Raw genomic sequence first — 23296 nt, forward strand, 5'->3', positions numbered from 1 at the left:
CTAGCTGTGCGAGACAGAAAGTATATCTAGTATTTAGTGGCACTAATACCTAGACTTGATTACCTTTTGTATTGTTTTTGAGCTCCCGATATTTCGATGCAGTTACATGCATCTTGACATATCCCGGTCAATATAAGTCTAGTGAAACTAACCGTGAATCGTTCAAAACTTTTATAGACTAATACATACTTAAAAACACAACAAAAAATATCTAATAAAACAATTTGATTTCATAATTTTAAAACTAACACGGGACCTAATCGCGTAAAAACTTACGTTTATTTATGGCCTGACGTTTCGAACGTGACGTTACGTTCGTGGTCGTTCGTGGTTCGTGGATAATCAAGATCAAGTGCGGGTGGTTCGCAAAACCCGCGCGGCAAGAAGATGTTGATACAATTCCTAGCCAGTCTGCCTGTGACCACGAACGTAACGTCACGTTCGAAACGTCAGGCCATAAAACGTAAGTTTGTACGCGATTACGTCCCGTATTAGTTTTAAAATTATGGTGAAAATCGTGTTAGTTTAAATCAGTATACAATTTGATTTGTTGTCTAGTTATAAATTGATTAATTTAAAATGATTCCTGAAGTTTTCGACACAACATAAAGCTCTGAACTAATCAAGGAAATATCTGTATTTCATGCAAAACATGAAATTGAAAATAAATTTTCATCCGACGGAAGAATGAAGTGGAACATTTACGAGGCTCCACTATTGGGAGAGAGCCAAATTGAATGTTGAAATATTTTAATTTCCGATATTTTACGATGTCACCATTCTTAAAGTTATTGGTAATGTGCATACTGGAAAAGGAATCATAGCAAAAATAGATGATATTCAACGCACAGAATCCTTACTCATCATCATCCTCGCGCTTGACAACTAATCCTAAGAATTGACGTAGGCACTAGTTTTTATGAAAGCGACTGCCATCTGACCTTTTAACCCAGAGGGGGAACTAAGTAGGCCTCGTTAGGATTAGTCCGGATTCCTCATGGTGTTTTCCTTTACCGAAAAGCGACTGGTAAATATCAATTGGTCCATAGGCGGGAAAACATCTTGTATGAGATTTACCTGTGCCAATTTACATAGTCCACCACTTCACCAGCCGAAAATAATAAAAGATATAGACAAGTCTCAAATATGACTTTTTTCACGTTTTATTTCCTAAAATAAAATAAAACTGGAGTACCTACGGCCGAACTTGCAGGCGTCCATAGGCTACGGTGATCGCTTACCATATGCACTGCCACCAACAAGATGTAAAAAGAAATAAAAAATTACAGTGTCGAGCTAAATTATAATATCTGATATTTTCTATAAAAAGGGACCTTATTGTCGATGGCCCTTACACCATTATTAACGATGCTCCGATATAAATACAATGCCGCGCGACGCTGTGCGGCGTAAGCACCATCGACAATAAGGTCCCTTTTCATAAAAAATGCCCCATATGAATAGAAAATCAAAAATTCTCAAAAAAAAAGTGTAATGTAAAATATCTAAAGTGACTCATGTATTCCAAGGAACTTTATTGGCTTAACATCCCTTCATCTTCAACGCTAAATTAAACCTGTTATATCTCTACAAGACATTATCGGGGCAGATGTTTTCGTTCCGTTATGGCTTTGACAGCTGAAATGGGGACTGTGAGCGTGTCACTCGAACAAACGCTATGACAAATGTACCCGCCATGTCACAGTACACATTAAACGCAACAGTAGTAGTATAGAACAGCGACACTATGACAAACATGTTTTAGGGTTACGGGTTAAGGCGCTAGCCACTATTTTTGGCCGTAAACTCTTACTTTCTAAAGTATATATCTTCTTAACGGTTTAACAAAAAAATATGAAAAAAATATACATGAATCTACATTTTATGTACAACATTCCTAACGTTTGACATATTCCCTGTGACTAATAGTTTCTCCATAAAGGAACATTACGACAGGCCGTTTTGCGACTAACTTTGCTTATATCTCCTAAACGGTTTATTCGATTAAAGTTATTAACTAACAAATGTTTTAACAGGCACTACAAATGCAACGTTTCATAATGTTAAAAAATATATACTTTTTAAGAAATCGAATATTATTCAACATTTCGTGCGTATTTTTTTTTTTTTTTTATACTACGTCGGTGGCTAACAAGCATACGGCCCGCTTGATATTAAGCAGTCTCCGTAGCCTATGTACGCGTGCAACTCCAGAGGAGTTACATGCGCGTTGCCGACCCTAACACTCCTCTCCCTCGAGCTCTGGCAACCTTACTCACCGGCAGGAACACAACACTATTAGTAGGGTCTAGTGTTATTTGGTTGCGGTTTTCTGTAAGGTGGAGGTACCTCCCCAGTTGGGCTCTGCTCTAGATCTGGAATGACATCCGCTGTCCTGTGCCCTACCACACAAAGCGAGATGTCATTCACAGTGCCCATACCTCTCTTGAAATATGCGTAATAGCATTCATTTGGATTTGATTTGTAATGCTTTACAGTTAGTAGTAGTAGGGGTTTCTCTGCGTGATAGAGTCAGAAATGATGATATCCGCAGTAGAACTAGGGTCACCGACATAGCTCGCAGAATTGCAAACCTTAAGTGGCAGTGGGCGGGGCACATTGTTCGCAGAACTGATGGCCGGTGGGGCCGGAAGGTTCTGGAGTGGCGTCCGCGTACCGGAAGACGAACTGCCGGTAGGCCTCCAACGAGATGGAGCGACGACCTGGAGAAAGTCGCGGGAATTCGGTGGTTGCGAGCGGCACAGGATCGGTCGGAGTGGCGAGCCTTGGGGGAGGCCTATGTCCAGCAGTGGACGTCTATCGGCTGACATGATGATGATGATGACAGTTAGTATTTGCCTCGCGTTGGTGTGGTGAAAAATTTTGTGTTTCCCTCAGTGGTAAAGTTTTCTTAACCTGTATTAAAAATAGGAATATTTTTCTTACTTAGTATTTAACAAAATATCATTAAAATTAAAATTACAATGTTTTCTTATGTAGTCATATTGTATCTCTTTTTGTATTAGTTTGTGTAAACGATGTGTAATTTTATTTTTCGCCATATTTTATGTCTCTTTCTTTTATGTTGCTTTCTTTTTGTCTGTTATCTTCCGTGATTCTCACCTGATGGTCTCATCGGAAGATCAGCGCTGGAAGTCGCCAGCAGCATGCTGATATGGGGCCATTTCGTGACACTTTATTTTCACTATGTTCTTTAAATGTATGTCTATTGTCTGTGTGTTTACGAATAAAAAATATTCTATTCTATTCTATTCTATTCTAATCATTTAACTAAAACAAAAGGTATTATTTTCTAAATTTTCTCTTTTAAATTTGATACACAAACAGAGAAGTTTGTTAAAATTATGATACATGCTGCAGTAAAAAAATTAAAACAAGTAGGTAACTGTTTAAACAGGTTCTATCGAGATTTGATTTTGCTACTAGGGCTAATAGAACAAAAACAAGTTTTGTATGAAATTTTTTAATTCGCTGTATTTAACTATGGTATCTGAAGCTACATAAACTAATTACAGATATAGATATACCTTATCCTATTGTAAGTACAAAGTTTCAGAGCAAACTAGCTACTCGTTAAGAGAGCGTAACTACGCCCCTTATAGGGATAAGCTCGCCTTTGTACCTAAATTTATATGAATTTCATGTTAACAATTTTTGTTTTGTACAATAAAGTGATTTACTTACTTACTTACTACGTATGTATGGAGAACAGAGCTTGCCAGGGACCCTTAATTTGTGTTCAAAACGAGTAAGTTTTAAATGTAATTGTAAGAGTATCTTTTCTATAAATTTTACACTTGACTGACACTAATATAGGTACTTTCCTTTTGTTTTCCATTCTTTTGTTTTCCATTACCTTTTATATGAAATTGGGTATAACCCGTGTAACGTTTGTTTTGTATTCCTCAAGTGTCCTCATGAGAATAAAAACTGCCTTACGAAAATAACGTCACAGTTTTTGCGGACGCAAAAAAGACAAGGAAAATATTTACGCTAGGGAACGGAGTATAAAAATATATGGACGATGGAAATGATATAATTACCTTATTACGTCTAACTTTTTTATTTTCTCTTGGGTTTCTCTGATATTCGTTTTATGGCTACGTTTTTATCTTTGTTATTACCTATAGAATCGTGTATTTTATGATTATATTAAATGAATGTGATACTCCTATAATTACAATTATCTATACGCTACGACGGTGTCAACAGGATATCGAGATGCACGTGCATAAGGCTGTTTCGCTCACACATCGGAGCGGCGTGCGGATCCGCACGAGTACATACAACAAATGAAAGAAAATGAACTAAACACCCCAACTAAGCTACAGGCGGTTGGCTCAAAAATAAGTTCACTAAGATTTTTTACTGTGCATAATTGTTATCAGTTTTAAACTTTTATTAAGGAATGTAAGTTAGAAACAACATAACTTTTAAGCCTCTTTTTGCATCTTTTTCCTAATCGGAATCAATGGTACAATTAAGCGTACAGGAGGCTTGAACTCACTACTTCCCCTATTGTTTGCTGTGAGGAGACGTTCGAATTTGCGGCAGTAATGCAGTCGGCAGTAATGTCGCGCTGCAACACAGTAATGCTAGTGCACTATGAATCCGGATGTCACCTTTAAAGTGTTAAATTTTTAATTTAAATTTAGTTTTAATGTTCAATGAAATTTTGTAAAAGACGTCTAAGTAAGAAATATTATTCCTAAAACATTTGGAACGTTTTCTTGGGCCAACCTGTATCGAAGAACTTAGTTCTCTTTTTTAGGGTTCCGTACCCAAAGGGTAAAAACGGGACCCTATTGCTAAGACTCCGCTGTCCATCTGTCCGTCTGTCACCAGGCTGTATCTCGTGAACCGTGATAGCTAGACAGTTGAAATTTTCACAGATGATGTATATCTGTTGCCGCTATAACAACATATACCAAAAACAGAATAAAATAAACATTTAAGTGCGGCTCCCATACAACAAACGTGATTTTTTTACCGTTTTTTTTCGTAATGGTATGGAACCCTTCGTGCGCCCGACTCGCACTTGGCCGGTTTTTTTTCACTGCTCGTTAGTCCACACTAGTGTTTAAGTGTTAGGATTCTCACGTGGCTACTTAGACCGTGTACGTACTACCGCCACCGGGTCGCCGCAGGCGTCGCCTAATAATCGGTCTAGAATCCTGTTACGTATTGAATCGGCACGAAGCCTATGTTGGAGCTTAGATCGGCTTACTAAGACATATCCTTTAAAAGGTTGTGAGAAAGCCTCTTTATCATAGGCTTTAAAAGGCTTAAAGTCTTATTCAGTAAAACGGCTGTATAAGCTTTTAAATGAAATGGTTTTGATTTTAAGTCCAAAAAATACAAAAGTATTTTTTGCCGTTTTTAGGGTTCTGTACCCAAGGGGTAAAAACGGAACACTATTGCTAAGACTCCTCTGTCCGTCTGTCTGTCACCAGGCTGTATCTCATCAACCGTGATAGCTATTAGACAGTTGAAATTTTAATAGATGATGTATTGCTGTTGCCGCTATGGCAACAAATACTAAAAAATACGGAACGCTCGGTGTGCGAGTCCGACTCGAACTTGTGGTTACGCAAAAAACGGCAAAAAAATCACGTTTGTTGTATGGGAGCCCCACTTAAATAGGCTTAAGGGAATGTACACTAACACTGTGGACAGTAGTCTGAAATAAAATATATTGATTGATTGATTGATTAAATATTTATTTTATTCTGATTTTAGTATTTGTTGTTATAGCGGCAACAAAAATACATCATCTGTGAAAATTTCAACTCGACCCAAAAGAATTTTACTTTCCATTGACCATGAGACACGTGGCTCGGCTGGGATACCGCCGTTTAGCCAAAATATTTTTCGCCAAATTTCACTTCCCAACAAACTTATGGCATCAGTTTCATTTCCCAAATGAAATTTTAGCAAGTTTTTTACTTCGCAACCATTTCATTTCCCAACCCCATACTTGCGAAATGAAAATGACGTACTAGGTTGGGTTAGGTTAGGTTGGATTATGAAAACTTGCGAAATGAAATTTTGCCAAATGATAATTTGCGTAAAATAGTTTTGGAAGTAATACTTTGGGAAACGATTTTTGCGTTGGCGGAATGAAGGGCACTGACTTGATTGACTTTGTATGTAATTCGTTACCAGTTCATCACGTAAAAAAAATACTTATTCCATCTTATACTTATCTACTCGTAACACGCACTAATCGCTTAACTTTGCCGCGGCTTGGTATGTACAATAACATGAGGCTGACAAATGGCGATCATGGCTTCCCGAGCCATGTTCGGCTGCGCCGCGCGCGTGTGCTCTCGCGTCGAGGTACCGGAATGAACAACAAGATGTTCACTCAGTCGTCGATACTTATGAACGGTGAAAAGAAGAACGAAATGAATGAATTTTTATTTACAATAAGCTTTGAATAGCTTTGAATGCCTCAAGGCATTAAGTCCGCCTTTTGTACTTGTTCTTGTGCAATAAAGTTAAAAATAAATAAATAAATAATAGTAGTCGATTTGGCTCGAACAAGGGAGTTTTTTAGGCTTGTTAGAGTTGAAGGACTTTTTAACTGCCTACCAACCCCCCACCAACTAACGTACCAACATAGACGGCTAACGGCTCGGCCACGATTTTGGGCAACTGGCGGCGGCGGCGTCAACTATAGGTGGGAAATGGCTGTGTGTCGCTCCAACCTATGGTTGCCGCCGCCGCCGCCCCCAGTCGCTGAAAGTCGTAGCCGAGCCGTAAAAGTGGTTAAGGTAAACTCCACGGGTAGAAATATATCCAGGCTATCAGACTGGAACGATCTCACACTCTCTATCAGACAAGCGCAAACCAAATTCACATTCAAGCGCATGTTGCGCAAGTATTTCCTTGACAAACTTTCATCTTCGTCAACTTAATGATTCGCACTAGGTATATAAATATGTATAGTGTCTATGTATGTATGTTTATTTGTATTAAGTATATGTGTAAGTTTATCAAAATAGTTTATATTCATTTAGTCTTAGTTACAAATTCATTTACTTTAAAAGTCACTGCATACTTAATCTTTCTGGTTTAACCCATTGGTTGACTGGTAGAGAATGCCTTAAGGCATTAAGTCCGCCTTTTAAATTGTACCTTCATGTATTGTGCAATAAAGTGTAAAAATCCGCTCTTGAGCTCCCCTTCCATAATGTAGCACTTGTGATGAAACTTAGCGTTGTCGTACTCTAATACATTTCATGACACGAAGCCTAAATTAATGTTCAATGTTTCGTGGTATATTCCCACCTACTCGTTTCTATCCCTACATGAGTTCACACACGTATGCTAAAGTTTCCAAACTACCTCGTTGGATTAATAACAACCGTGAACAAGCACGACATCTCGTTAAAAGTTTATTTGCCAGACTTTCAAAAGCCCAACCGAAATTTGCCGAAACAGGATCGTGATCGTTCAAGTGTTAATTTTCCTTTCAATGAGTTAGGGTCGGGAAATTAATTATTTCGACGACGTACAGAATGCGCGACCTTTCACCGTCTTTTAGATTTTTATCAAGCCAAAATTCATAACCATTGACTATTTATTAAGAAGGTTTGAACTCAGTACCATTTTATCGAATTGGATAAAAAAAAATTTAGAAAATAAAATCTTTGACATTCTTAAGTGCATTGTAATATTTTTAATTTTAAAAATAAATGCTTTCACTTTCACAAAAAAAATAATAATTAAAACAATGGGCATGATTTAACGATCTTGATTTTTACATACAGGAAACTATAGGTCTACATTGTAATAAATTCTAGCTGTCAGCTTATTCACCTACATGTTTTATAAGACTGTTTGTTTCTAAATAAAAAAAAAAATAAAAAAAATATGAAAAACAAAAGAAAATTGAATACCCGTGGTAGCCATGGCAACATATTGCAAGAAGAAATCGAAATATATAGATATCTCTACATATTTGGTTTTTTTTTTTAGGATGGCAGATACTGTTGGCGCGTTGTCTCCGCTATCGGTGCTGTCTGTACCCAGTACTTTATCAAAGCGAAATGGACACTAAGGATTAGTTCTAAAACACTATCAAAGAGAATAGTGAAGTTAGAACTATCTCAATCAGTATCAGACCAACTTCGGTCCCCGCGGGATGCAATTAGGTCGCTTTTGATTTGCACGGGGAGCGACCGGCGCATTCAAAGTGAACGCCGTTATGTATTCATCTGCATTGCAATCTGAGACTTAGTTGATTTCAAATAAAACTTTAGAGCCCAGGAGACGGTTGTTTACTGTCTTTGGTCTTGATGTACATCGACGTCGAAGATATGTTTACAGTTTTCAACTTTACTGCTTTGTAATAAGGCAAAAAATGTGATGTACATTTTCAGGTGTTTTATGGCGGTTTTATGTTGAATCCGTATAAACTAAAGTACCTAAGTACCTATTTGTAGGTAGATTTAATAACGTCTGGTCACAGAATAAGTAACAGTATTATTATACAGAACGGCCACGCACCGCCCCGCCCCGATTCGAATTACCTCGCCCCGCGACAGCAGATTGACGGCCGTTTGCCGGCCGCTCAGTACTATTTTTAAGCAACTTACTCACACTATGACGCAAGACGCGTATACAGACGTGCCGTTCACACATAGAAACGCAAGTGATTGTTGATGTATAGCATGTCCGCCCTGTGGTCTGGTGATTATAAGTTGGTAGAACAAGTTTTTCATCATTTGATTGAGGAAGATCTTCTTCATCATTCCCTCGTTGCTGAGGATAGCGACCACATGTAATTTGTCTCCATTTTGTGCGGTCATGATCCACGTGGACTGCAGGGGATATATTTATTTAGGTATAACGTTCTACCATCTCATACGTGCCCCACCCCGAGCACGTTAGGCATTCGTTCGCCCTAAAATTATATATTTCTTCCCACTAACTTTATGTTCTTTACAAAAACCTGTTTGCAGTAGGTACATCAACACCCACCTTGCCATATTTCTCAGAAAAAAATACTCTGTTATTTCACATTTTTCCCTTACCTCGTGCAAATCTGACACATCCAAAAATAAACAGTTGCGATTTTTCGTCAGCGAGTTTTCTAGCTGGACTTCAAATGGAATGATAAATGGCTTTTGGACATTATGTTTCGACAGTGACAGATGCCAGTACACATGTTGCACGCGTTTACACGAGAGTAGTAAAACTCTCGAATAGGTACAGACTTTTTTACTTTTCCTTCTTCATTTTTGAAGTTAACACTATAATCCTCATCATCATTCGCTTGCCCTTTGTTCCATTCACTTGGGGTCGGCGCAGCATGTCTTTTTCTTCCATATCTCTGTCACCCGTCATCTCATCATTCACTTGCGTTCGTTTCATATCATCTCTCACACAGTCCATCCACCTTTTCCTCGGTTTTCCTCTCCTCGTACCTCCCTCCACATTCATTCTTAATACCTTTCTCGTCACATGACTTTCATCCCTCCGCATCACATGCCCGTACACAACACTATAGGAAGTACTATAGGTTGGAAGTTAATAACACTATAACAGCGCCAATTTGTTGTAACTCGTATAAATCGTATGTACTTATACGAGTATATTATAGAATTCTTCGCATCGTTTAGGATTCAATGTACGCCCAGGCCGTAAATATGTCATTTTGCTCCCATGTGACACAATCTACTATTCTTGATTTAATATCCAATAGCATAAACTGAGGGCATATCGCTTTTAGCCGATTGATTACGAGATTTGAATTAAGTTGAATAATCCAGTTGTCACTCCCGCCTAAATAGAAAGTAGAAACACTGTACAATGGAATATCTATAAAAAAACCGGCCAAGTGCGAGTCGGACTCGCGCACTGAGGGTTCCGTACTTTTTAGTATTTGTTGTTATAATGGCAACAGAAATACATCATCTGTGAAAATTTCAACTATCACAGTTCATAAAATACAGCCTGGTGACAGACAGACAGACGAACAGACAGACAATAAGTCTTAGTAATAGGGTCCCGTTTTACCCTTTGAGTACGGAACCCTAAAAAGCACTTTAAATATCGTCGGTGAAAATACAGAACGTAAAAGTTTTTAGGCTAAAATATTTACTTTTAATCTTTCAAAATATCCGTTCCTTTTTACACATTTTTTATTGAATTAACTACAAATTTTACCTTTCCTATACAAAGTCATTAGTCTTAGGAAACCCTTACAAGATAATAGGAAAGAATAATTGAGGAATTAATTATGACGAGGGGTCTGAGTGTTATTGATGAGGATGACAAGGTTTTCAGAAATCGCCTGTCACATGGTATCTTGAATGGATAATTAATCGAATAAGTAGTCAAACGAGGGAAAATATTATTCTTTCGGGGGTTACTAAACTTAATAAAGGAAGTGTTTGAAGGATGTCAAGCTTCGGTTCCACGGTCGGCTAAAGGTGGGTTCCCACGGCCCGTTGTTTCACAGATCTGACCGCGCCTCAGATTGTGGGAACGGTAGCATCCAATGAGGCCTGTGGTCGCCTGTCGTCACCCACTCCCGACGGATAGCCGCACAAGCATCCACAGGCGTGCCTGACCTGTAATAACACGAGCCGTGGGAACCCACCTTAACTGACACCGCATTTTATTAAATTTGACGTTTCATGCAGTAATGTCGCGCTGCAATGCTGCAGTCATGCTGGTACAGTCTGAATCCGACGGTACTATAAGGTAAAAAAAATCTACGGCGAAACACGTGTCGAGTATTGTTCGTTTGGTGCTGGTTTGTTATATTTATTTTCACCTCAGCAGCTCGAACAAGCCTACTTTCGTCACTCCCTGGAGTGAGGAAAGTGCGACTTTCCTCACTCCAGGGAGTGAAACAATGTAGCTTTTTAATTTAGTGAAGGCCATGAACTTCATACTACGGTACGGTACGGTACGGTACGGTCCGGTCCGGTCCGGTCCGGTCCGGTCCGGTCCGGTCCGGTCTCGTCTCGTCTCGTATCGTATCGTACATATTATAATACTTTTTTTTCTGTTTATTCTGTGTAATTCGAAATACATTTTAACCTTTAATATGTTCTCACTACTGAGGTGAAAAATTATGTGTGCAACAAGAGAGGAAAGTTGGTTTTTCTTTCGAGTGTTTATTTTGAGTCCCGAGAAAGCGAAAGATTCTATGATTGAATCACGAGCGAAGCGAGTGATTCTAAGGTAGAATCTTGAGCGTAGCGAGGGACTCAAAAACACGAGATGTAAAATAACTTTGCTCTCGTGTTGCACAAATAACTATTACGTATTTATTTTTGCAGTGGGAGGGTGGGAATATTAATTGCAAGTAAAATATACGCAAGTAAGTATAACGGGTTAGCACTGATTGACTACCACGTTCATCTTCTCGCACATCTTTTCGCGGATTAGCAAAGTAATATTTTGGTACTATTTATGAACAATTTATTATTTCACCCGCAAATTTCGTTGCTGACTGTACCAATACACAAAGGTAATATCATATCAATATAAACTCAAATCAGATTTATAAATTCTTAATGCCGCACCAGGGCTGCGGAAGTTTGGTCCGATTGATTAATCCGGATGAAACCATTATTTATTTAAAAGTTACCAGGAATATATTAAATACGATGCTAATTTTAAACCGGCCATTTCCGGATGTCCGGAAAAAGAGGGATCAATCAGGAAGTTTCTCCGGATGCTTGCACCAATCAGGAATTTTCTGGATTCCGGAACAAATTTGAACAAGTCTATAGGTTTGATCTTCGTAATAAATGCCTGAAATTGAAATTTTAAGGCAATACAAATAGGTTTAAAGGAGTACCGCTAGGTTTCGTACTCACTGTTACAAGTAAGTACTATATATTAGCACTTTATATTTGAGCAAATATAATACTCTACACTCACACATAATTAATGTCATTAACGGGTCTAACGAGATAAGATTTCATTATTTTGTAGCCGGCTTACTAGAGCGGTAGAAAATGAAAACTAGGTTCTTATAGTAAAACAATATAATAATAAAATATGTACAATAAATTAATTTCTGTCAGTACACGAGTCAAAAACCAATAAAATATCGTCACTGGCCTTAACGTTTTCGATTTCCAATCTTCGTCGAGCCGAACGATGAAATTCCGCAGCGGTAGTAGCAACTGCGGCTACGCGGGCTCACCAGGCGCAAGCAGATAAAAACTTCAGGAGCGAATATCCAGAAAATAAGTAGCTTCAATCATGCGTCTTCAGTTTTAAACCAAAAGAAAGGGCTGCAACAATCGTGCGTTCTTAGTTTCCGGGTTGAAACCTAACCCAAGACTCATTCAGTTACAAGAACCAGTGACGTACAAATAAGACTTGGATTAGGTTTAATTTAAACATAAACTTAATACTATACAAATTTTACCTGCATTAGACGCAGCCCTCGTATTACTATCGTATTAATACTTTTAACACAAATCACATAAGCATGGAGTCACATTAAATAAATATAAGTAATCAGAGTTGTGGGTTATTTGCAACAAAATTCCCAGAGAAAAATTATGAGAAAAAACAAAAGACGGGCGAATGGCTTAGTTTTTTTTTACAGCCGGCCAGTGCGCGCGGTGGCTGCACTATGCAGGTTTGCCATGTTACAATTTTACCTTTTTTTCAACGTTTCAGCCAGGTTGCAACTTGTGGCCACGGAAGACTGACGTCCCAGCAAAATGACAATTTAATCGCGACAATTTAATGACAATTTTTAACGGGTCTAAACCCGTTAATGAACAAGTTTGGGAACAAATCAAATTATTTTATTAAATATTTTGATTTGTGTTTTTTAAAGTAGTCACACTACTATATATAAATTAAAAACTGTAATAGATGTCATATATTAAAGAAAAAGTGACGAAGCCCTCCAGTGGTGAAGGCCGGATTCGAACCGGCGTCTTTAGCTATCGCGGCTAACGCCATGAACCCCTAGGCCACCCCGCCACGGCGGTGTCCGTCCGAATTTCTCGACTATATGCCATCTTAGTAAGACTAGGCGTCTTTGACCAGCTCTAAGGGCAAGCAGTGCGCGCTTGCACCTCCTAAACGAACTCCTTACGGATTTACGTTGTAGCGAGAGAGACTGGTGCTGCCATCTATGAACAAGTTTGGGAACAAATCAAATCCGGCCTTCACCACTGGAGGGCTTCGTCACTTTTTCTTTAATATATGACATCTATTACAGTTTTTAATCCCGTTAATGAAATTAATTATTTTGACCAAATACTTGACAAATCTCTATAAACTCATAAATACAAAAGGTAATCACGGTCTATATCCCGGTCAATATAAGTCTAGTGAAATCTTCAACATTCCGCCTCGCGCTGAATTGTAGAATGAACTGTCGCCTGAGGTAGGCATTTCAGAATCGATATGATCTTGAAGGTATGGGCTTCAAGAAAAGAGCATCTTAAAGGTCGGCAACATACTAGCAACCCCTCTGGTGTTACAGCTGTCCATGGGCCACGATAATTGCTTACCATCAGGCAGTTTATCTTGCGTATGTCTTCTATAAACAATGTTTACAGGTACAATGAACTAAGCAAAAGTAACCTACTTACCCACTACCCCATGTTTTCCCCTGAAACACGCTAAGCGATTCCGAATAATCTTATTCACGAAACTCCGAACACATAAAACTACTTTTTCTTTCAAACCTACGTGCTCTTTCTTCCGTATACATTATCATTACATTCTCTACCTTATATACATGTGTTAAAGTTCAAAGTTTATCGAGAGGCTTCAGAGAATGATTGACGATGGCATAACAAAGAGTTTGCAGTGCTCTTCGCCCATCCAAACGTGCTTCGTTCACTAAACATCTCGTGTGTACTGACCCTAATGTAACTTGATCCCCCTTTTGTACCATTGCGGCAAACAAGCATACGGTCTACCTGATGGTAACCGGTAACTACATCACATACATTATGTCAAACAAAGGGACCAGTTAAATCGTAATTGTCACTTGACAGCTCGCAGATCAAATCCATGACTTTTTTAGAAACATGAAATTAGAATCAGAAACGAGTTCTAGGCCTTATGATTGTACGATATTTCAAAGGTAAAAGATAGTTTTAAACAACAATTAACGAATCAAATGTTTATTGTACAAAATATTCAACTATTTAAAGCAAATACATAAATATTCAAAATATCACCAACCTTACGCGAAGACGTCTCGTTCCCAAGTGTCAACTGTCAACCGTGACCGACCGGTTGTAACGTAGCCATTCGTTTTTTGAATTTAGCTAGCAGTGTTGCCAGTGCAATATTAATAGTCACGTTACATGATGGACATTTTATCTCAATCTAAGTTCAATTTTTTAGACTTGTAAACTTTTTCGATCTTATTTTCACCCCTTATATTATTGTAATATTCTACTTAAGTTGTTGTTTGATGACAAATTTACGCTGGTCCATGTAAACAATGAACTCGCTTACGATTTACGATGACAATGTGTCAGTGGCATGAAGTTTGAGAGTAGGGATCCATAGGGAGTACACACAAGAGGGCCTTGTTATCGTCAGGCCTCCTTTCTCGGCAAATCTACCTGTCGATCACAGGCAAGAATGAGTAATAAAATGTTTAAAGGGCCGCAAATTACGGCCTACATAAAAATAACTATTTTTCATTTCTCATGCTCTGTAAGAGGGTCATTGTTGTTCTAAAAGGTGTGCGGAAAATGATACGTGTCTGCACTAAAGCATTTTACGTTCGAAGTACGATTTTTTTAATTTTTTTTACGACAAGCAATTGGAATTTGAGTTTTAATGGATTTGTTATAAAATTTTCATTTTGATATTTGACTCTCCATTCCATAAATAACGATACTTTTGTCTGAATTGTTAATTGAAAGTACCCTCAAGAAATACTACAGAAATGTATACTTTCCTCGTATTCGAAATGAAAAGTAGTGTTTAACTCGGGTGAAAGGCATCATTTCTGCCTCGAACTATTGGCGCTCTCACTGCGTTCGAGCACCAAAATGCCTCGGCAGGAATGAGTGCCTTTCATCCCTTGGTTAACAATCTACTATTGTAAAATCAAACAATTTATTGCATAATAAGATAAAAGGAACAACGATACATATTATGCGTTTGAATTGGCCTGTAGGTTTTCTTGTTTCAATGTGCTAATAAATTGCTTATCTTTAAGATTAATTAACATATCAAACATGCATATTATATGTTACTTAGTTTTCGAATTCGGCCATTTTGTTTGATCGTATCCTAATATTTATATATTTTCTATTTACAGGTAATCAAGAACACTAAGCCAGTTTCACCTGTATCATAAAGTGAGTGAGTACATCCTGATCCTAAGGATGAAAACAGTGCTCGACCCCGACAATCAGTGCTGACCGTCGGTCGGCGTAGCAATATCAATGCGTCTATGAACGCGCGCACACAGCTACGCTGACGGTACTCGCGTGATTTGCTATTGGGTTTGGTCAGGACCGACGGTCAGCGCTGACCGTCGGTCGAGCACTGTTTCCAGCCTGCCTTGATTTCCTTCTACGCTGACATCGGTCGCTGACGTCGGTTGAGCGTACAAATGAGGAACGAATTAACACAATGTTCTATGGGCTCCCGCACAGCGACGCTGCCGTCCGCGGCAGATTTCTTCCGACGTCAGCGACCGACTTCAGAATAGGAAGAAATCAGGCCTAAGTTCCAAGAAACATACCAATTTACGAGCGAAAAAAAAATTGTGGTAGACTTTTGAAATAATTTGGCACTTTGTGGTTACAATCTACGAGCCACCACAAATTGTAACCACAAAGTGCTAAATTATTTCAAAAGTCTACCACATTTTTTTTTCTTTATAGCTCTGGTTTCCTAGGATAGCAGTGCCTTCAGCGGCCGTGTCCATACAAAATACTACTCCATCCATATTTTTTTTGTATTTGTTTTTGTAGCGGCAACAGAAATACATCATCTGTGAAAATTTCAACTGTCTAGCTATCACGGTTAGATACAGCCTGCATGGTGACAGATGGACAGACGGACAGCGGACTCTTAGTAATAGGTTCCCGTTTTACCCTTTGGGTATGGAATCCTAAAAACAGACCTTTACGGCAATGTGTACACGGTGGCCCAAAAATAAGTTGTAACTTTTTTAATATGGCATATTGTTGATCATTTTAAAAAGTTATTCATCCATGACAATGATCCGTGGCAAAAAATAAAATAAAACAAAATCGTTTTACTTGAGGAAAATAAATTAAAAATAGGTAGTCTTAAGGCAAAGCTTAAGGAAATATTGTTAAATAATTATTCTGAAAGCCATTGTTAGTATATATATATCACAATATTGTTACTTGTGTTTAGTGTAGTTAAAGCTAGGTGAAGTGTTAACTTTACTAGTTACTTTTTGAATTTCTGGCCACTTCTGTGGGAGCTTGTTTTAGATTTAGGTACATACTAGTATGCACTCCAGGGATGCATGCGCATTGCATCTGTTATGCATAAAACTAACTTTTAATGTTGTAATTTTAATTACAGTAATCAATAAGTAGTAGTAGTAGTAGTAGTAAATCACTTTATTGTACAAAACAAAAATTGATAACATGAAATTCATATAAATTTAGGTACAAAGGCGAGCTTATCCCTATAAGGGATTTCTTCCAGCTAACCTTAGAGTAAATGAGTGGAAAATTCGAATTAGAATAAGTACGTATTAGGTAAGATAAAATAATAATAAGAGCGCATCGCCAACAAACTGTTACACAGTTTGGCGAATTTTTTGTAACAAAATTAATGTATGTTCTCTTTATATAACAATAAATTAAAAAAAAAAAGTTTTTCACGCAGCAAAGGACCAAGATGTATTATCTTACAAACGAACAAAATACATATAAATTTTATAAAGTCAAAACTAAACACTATTTTGGCGACAAAACGGTGTGCTGTGTGCTGTCGTTGAATGTGGAAAAATGGCTACAAAACTATTATAAACCATTTTTATGTTAATCCGCGGCCGGCCGGCGGCCATGATTCTCGCATCTCGTTCTTCCACCGTTTATCTTAAAACTAGATATATTATTCTTTACTCAGGGACATTTGGAATACATTTCATAAGTTTTGTAGTTCCTAATGTCCATTTTCACATTGTTGCTGTAAATCTTTTGCAGAGAAAAGAACTAGCAATTTCGTGGTAACCTTTTTTGCGGGTGTGATACGGGAATATTATTCGTTCATTTCTTATTATAAGTTGGTGAAAGTGAGATATTTTAATATGTTTTGAGAAATAAATTACTACCATAAAGGTACCGTTCGGATTCAGTATGTACCAGCGTTAGCGCGACATTGTTGCCGACTTCATTGCTGTCGCAAATGTCAAAAATCCGACCAGCTACCGGCAGTAATGTCGCGCTGCAATACTGCTGCACGAATCCTGCCCATTGAATTGCTTCAAATGTCATCGATGTTGCTACTCGAAATTTGTTTACTTCGAAATAAAATGTCACATTGATGTCATTCTAAATGTATTTTATATGTAACTTAATAAGCTATAATGGTATCATTATTTACGAAATTGATCGTAATTTTCAGCATGTATTCGGAAAGAGACTTAATTTATTCGGGGTTCAATTAAGTAACATTAACCACATTATAACTGAAATAAAACTATGAAAACGGATTATATCGCGTATATTGAATTTATAATACATCCCGACGTTTCGAACTCTTTACAGCGTTCGTGGTCAACGGGTGACTGAGGAAAAATTACAAAATGCATTAAATGCATTAAATCTAAAAAAAATACTGTTATGACAGCAATTTTTTTTTCTCAAAATTAAATAAAAAATTCCTTAATTACAACTGCAGGTTTCACCAAACCGTTATAAATTATTTAAAATGACAATAATTACGACTAACTCGGCTAATATTTCCACTTTAACACAAATCAACATGTACAACAAATAATTAATCAACCCGGATTAGACGTGATCAGAAATATCGAAGTACCGTAAAATGGGGTGAGTAGGGTCCGCGGGGAGAGTTGGGTTATGAATGGGGAGAGAAGGGTTGAAAGGAAGAAGGGGTTTTAAGGCTACATCTACAAAAATAATGTATTCCAATTTTAAATGGAGCTATAGTAATACTCATAATAAAAAAAAAACGATCCAACAATCTTCCAAAATCACCTTTGTATGAAAATCCATCTCTCCCCAATTACGAGGGACTACGGGGTGAGGTGGGGTTTCCTGTTTATTGTCAAAGTTATGAAATGGAACGACCCAAAATATAGTAAAAACTAAAATACAAACGTCCGGAACACTTATTAGTCTTATTATATATGTCGGCGGCAGATCGTAAAATCGGGCATATCGAGATATTCCTAGGCATATCATGAAACGCCGCCCTTTCACGATCTGACTAAGAAAAACCCAGGCATATCACGATCTGCCTAATAAAAGAGGCGGCAGATCGATCATACCCATTGCATTCGTTGATATTCCTAGCTTCATACCGGGCGCATCCTAAAATAACATGAAACGCCGGCATTTCGTGATCTGACTAGCGACAACGATATGCGTGCAATCTTCAAGGGTTTCAAGTGGAAAGATAAATATCAATTATAAATTAGAATTATATTGTATTAAGCGACTATATTTTACGGATTTACAACAAAACAAAATGGAAAAACAGCTAAATCACATATGATGCCGTAGATAAACTAACAGTTAAACTCGATCAGCTGATGCTTTTCCGCCATTTTGCCGCAAACCAAATTGCGAAATCGCCGTGAAGGGGTGATATTCCTAGGCATATCATGAAACGCCGCAAAGGCAAATCGTCAAACGTTGAGGTTTGAACGATATGGCCGGTAGTCGCTAGTCAGATCATGATATGCCTAGGAATATCTCGATATGCCCGGTTTTACGATCTGCCGCCGACATCTACACCATTCAGTTTGCATATTATGTAAAAATAAAATGTTATCGAGGTTTGAATGTCAGTTTTGCTCCAACTCACCCCATTTTACGGTACATAATAAATACTTCGATATTTCTGATCACGTCTAACTTAGCTCGTTATGTAAAGTGTATTAATATTACGTATGCTATTACGGGCCCGAGCTGCACTTTACATAATGGCGCTTTGAGCACAACGTGTTTAGCTGAAGCCAGTAACCGAGTTGCTGTTGGTGTTAAACAACGAACCTAACCTTACTAAACCTCATTTTTAGCATTAGAAAAATAGTAAACCGGTAATTTTCTAAAATAAATATTGGAAACCTGATTCTAACAGATCCTGATGTTTTTGGGTTCTTTCAAGTCAGAATCACTCGCTTAATTAATCTAATTAATCCTAATGATATAAAAATGTCACAAAATTTGTATAAAAATTGTACATTCCACTACGTCACGCACTACAAGTAACGGAATGGACATTTTGGGACATCTTTTTTTAATGGCAGGATGGAGAATGCTATCGATTCTGAGTAGAATGAGCCCAAGAATGTCCAGATTTGAAAAAATCAGGTTTTCAATACTGTGTCTGTCTGTCTGTCAGTCTATCTGTCTGTCTGTCCGTCTGTCACCAGGCTGTATCTCATGAACCGTGATAGCTAGACAGTTGACATTTTCACAGATGATGTATTTCTGTTGCCGCTATAACAACAAATACTAAAAACAATAATATAAATATATAAGTGGGGCTCCCGTACAACAAACGTGTTTTTTTTTGCCGTTTTTTGTGTAATTAAAATTAAATTCTTTATTCAACGACCAACTAGGATCAATCAGTGTTAGTAATGCTTATGGGTAATCTTATACTAAGGTTAGTAACAGTAAAATTAATTATATTATTATCAATTCCGTATTATATATTTATTTACAGATTTAAATATTTATAAGTTCCTGCGCACATGAATGAGGCAGCAGTTGTTCAAATAAACACCGTCAACCCTGTCTGCAATCACGCATAATGGTACGGAACACTTCGTGCGCTAGTCCGACTCGCACCTGGCCGGTTTTTGTATCCTATTGGCTGCGCTAAGTAGGTACTTAAACATAAAAAAATCGTAGAAAACTAGACTAAAATTAACATTTTACAGAAAACATTCTCCAAAGCAATATCAAAACAAACCTAGTGTCTTTCAACAGTTTTAACCTGCTTAAGACGCATTTAAAATGAAGCTATATAGCATCATACTCCGGAATGAAGTCGTTAACTCTTTAACGGGAGAGTCCAACTCGGGTGAGACCATTACTTATACCAAAACCAAAAGGTCACATGTCATATGAAACAATAAGAGAAATAAGACGTTTTTTGCTCAGCAGTGGCGTCACGTGCAGACTGGAACGGCAGGCACTTAGCACTATTACTGCTAAGTTGATATTTTAAACCCTTGTGCTTATTACATTCGCAGTAGCTTTTGTTATTAAATAAGTTTTTTTATCATTTATTATTTTCTTTATTTGAACTGTGGATTGTACTTTATATTTAGAGACGATGCAGATACTCGAAAACAGATCGAAACAATAATGTCGAGCGTTCATTTGACCATAGAGTAACTTATACTAGAGCGGTACTGTCATAGTAAATTTTGTAACCCCAGTAACTTCACTGCCATCTGTCGACACACTTTAAAACTAAAAATGAAAATTTATAAAAATACGATAAAATGTGTTTAAATATGGATAAATGATTTTTTTATTTGCGTTAATTATTTTTATGATTTTGACCCATGTTCTTTCACTGATATGCGTTAAAATTGTTAAATAACAAACGAAACCGTAAACGCCATCTATACGACAGTAGGCCAAAGCTAGTAGCGCCCTCTGAACGAGAATCAAATTTTCTTGATTTTCGAGGCACGTTTTTTCCTTAGACTGTATCCATCTATTACGGAGTTATATCTATCTTTGATTTGACTTACCTAATAATGCATAACTCCCCCCGTTTTTAAAATAATTTAGAATAATTTAACCTAGTAATAATTTAATGCGTAGGTAATGCGTAGGCTCGTTTTTAATAATTTTATACCAAGTTCAAATGAAATTGTTTTTTATTAACATAGCTTCCAAGATGAATCCTCTCTCAAAACATACATACACTAATGTGGCAAGTAAGATAAAGTCTTGTTAATCTTTTTTTTCGTAATTTACTATACACACTCACACACACCCCACACTTTTTTGCCACTTCTCAATCCTTTGACATTTAGGTTACTCAGCATATCGATCGGTGTACAGCGACCGATTTTCGATTTCAAAATTCGAATAAAGAAAACTAATACATAAACCGCAAGTACCTATTTATTTTATAAAAAGAACATTATTCCGAAATTCATTTTTTTTTAATTAACTTTTTCAAAATGTCGACCTTCGCTGTGTACGCACTCCTCCATAATTTTCCGCATATTACGCAATTAATTCCTCGCCTTGCCTTATTAATAAGTTTTGGTACGTTCGCCTCAATATCACATGCACGCTCTGGCTGGCCAGTGATCCATTGTCACGAATTAATCCGCCACACTCACAAAACTAAAACATCCCCCCGCGTCACCCTCGCACTTCGAAAATTATTTGAATTAGAAATCGGAAATATGCCGCTGGACATCCTGTACAAATTTTCTACCAATAAAATATGTACCTGTTCTAAATGTTTAGACCCAGACAACGACAAATAACGCCTGGCCACCCTTTCCTAGGTGGCCACATTCTCGTGTTCCGCGAGACAGTCCTCGGACACCGACAAACGGCACTCCAAGTTTCATTCACATTTCCGAGATATGTTACAGTAGTGACCACGCGTCATTTGTTCCTGTCTCTGGACGGGACAAATGGCGTAGGGTGTCCAGACTGTTTGTCACTTGGGACAATATTTATTTACTGTCTGCCAGCCTTGATATCGATTTCAGTTTAGTAACTTACTAGTTTCAGTGTAGTAACTAGAATCTAGAGCACTTTATAAGCTCGTAAGACTCAAGTCAATTTTTGTGATTTTGAATTTGGAACTTTATATAGATTAAATCTCGAACTGAATTTGTACTTGTACAAGTACGTGGGGACTTATGTGATAACTTGGACTCTAAAATCTTTACATGAAATCTGATTGGAAAACTCGGTTTGAATTGATCTTGATTAAAACATGCCGAAGGAAACTTGCAGGCTACGACTTTTGATTACATTTTAAAGTTATTTTCTGTATTTTTAAAGACGTTTAAAGTTTATAAATGTTCATTAATTTGAATGATAAATTAACTTTCTTTCTTGTTAGTTTAATTGACCATCACTGTGAGAAGGTACGAATTTAGTGCCACAGAAATCCAACTTTGGCGTTTGTCGATAAGCAATTAAACACTTGTCATTTTGGCTACGGCATTACGTAATCTTTGGCCACATATTCGACTATTCGTATCTGAATATTGCCCATATTTCGACACTGTCAGATGATGAAGACAAGTGTGCGAATAAATTGGCCTGCCAACCAAAAAATTTCAAGTTCCTAATACGATTTATCCGATGTCAAAGCTATTGAATAAGTACCGCACGAGTAAATATCTCATTAAACTTTATGTAACTTTGCCCGATTTTGCCAAAGTCGATTTTGTCGCAGTAAACTTGGCAATATTTTTTAATGGGTGTTATGGCTAAATTATTTTTGGCTTACGATGACATTGCAGATGATGCAGATAGCAGACCACTGCGCTAGCGAATCCAGTGGTCGTGGGTTCAAGTCCCACCCAAGACAGTGAATTTTTCCACTTTTAATTTGTTTCTAAGGCCAGGATTACACTTGTAAATTTTACTTACGTAAGTAGGGACAAAGCTATTTGCTAGAATGAGATAACGATATTCATATCTTATTCTGTAGTATAGCTGTGTCCCTACTTACGTAAGTAAAACTTACAAGTGTAATCCTGGCCTAAGTTCAATAGCATCTGTTTAGTTTGATGTCCTTTCATGAAAGATGGCGCTGTTACAAACAAACGCAAACTAGGTAACGGTAGTTCATCCTAGATTATTTATATAAAACTGTCAAATCCATATCATTATATATAATTATATATTTTATATATCCATACTATACTATAATATTAATATGCGAAAGTCTGTCTGTCTGTCTGTCTGTCTGTCTGTGTGTTCCCTCTTCACGCTTAAACCGCTGAACCGTTTTAGATGAAATTTGGCATAGAGATAGGTTGAGTCCCTGAGAAGGACGTAGGATAGTTTTTATGCCGAAAATCATCCCTTAAGAAAGTAAAAAGCGGGGTGGAATTGAGATAATT

The 23296-nt window shown here is 37.4% G+C and overlaps 1 protein-coding gene across 1 annotated transcript in view; it reads left to right on the top strand.

The window, feature by feature from the left end:
* Window positions 1-23296, top strand: part of LOC134741952 (somatostatin receptor type 2) — a 161658-nt gene that overhangs the window by 90329 nt on the left and 48033 nt on the right. Inside the window, exon 4 of the mRNA XM_063674847.1 lies at window positions 15308-15347. The gene's annotated coding sequence lies outside the window, so the exon portion shown is untranslated. The remainder of the gene's footprint in view (window positions 1-15307; window positions 15348-23296) is intronic.

The sequence above is a fragment of the Cydia strobilella genome, chromosome 6 (assembly GCF_947568885.1).
Source record: "Cydia strobilella chromosome 6, ilCydStro3.1, whole genome shotgun sequence".
NCBI classification, from domain to species: domain Eukaryota; kingdom Metazoa; phylum Arthropoda; class Insecta; order Lepidoptera; family Tortricidae; genus Cydia; species Cydia strobilella.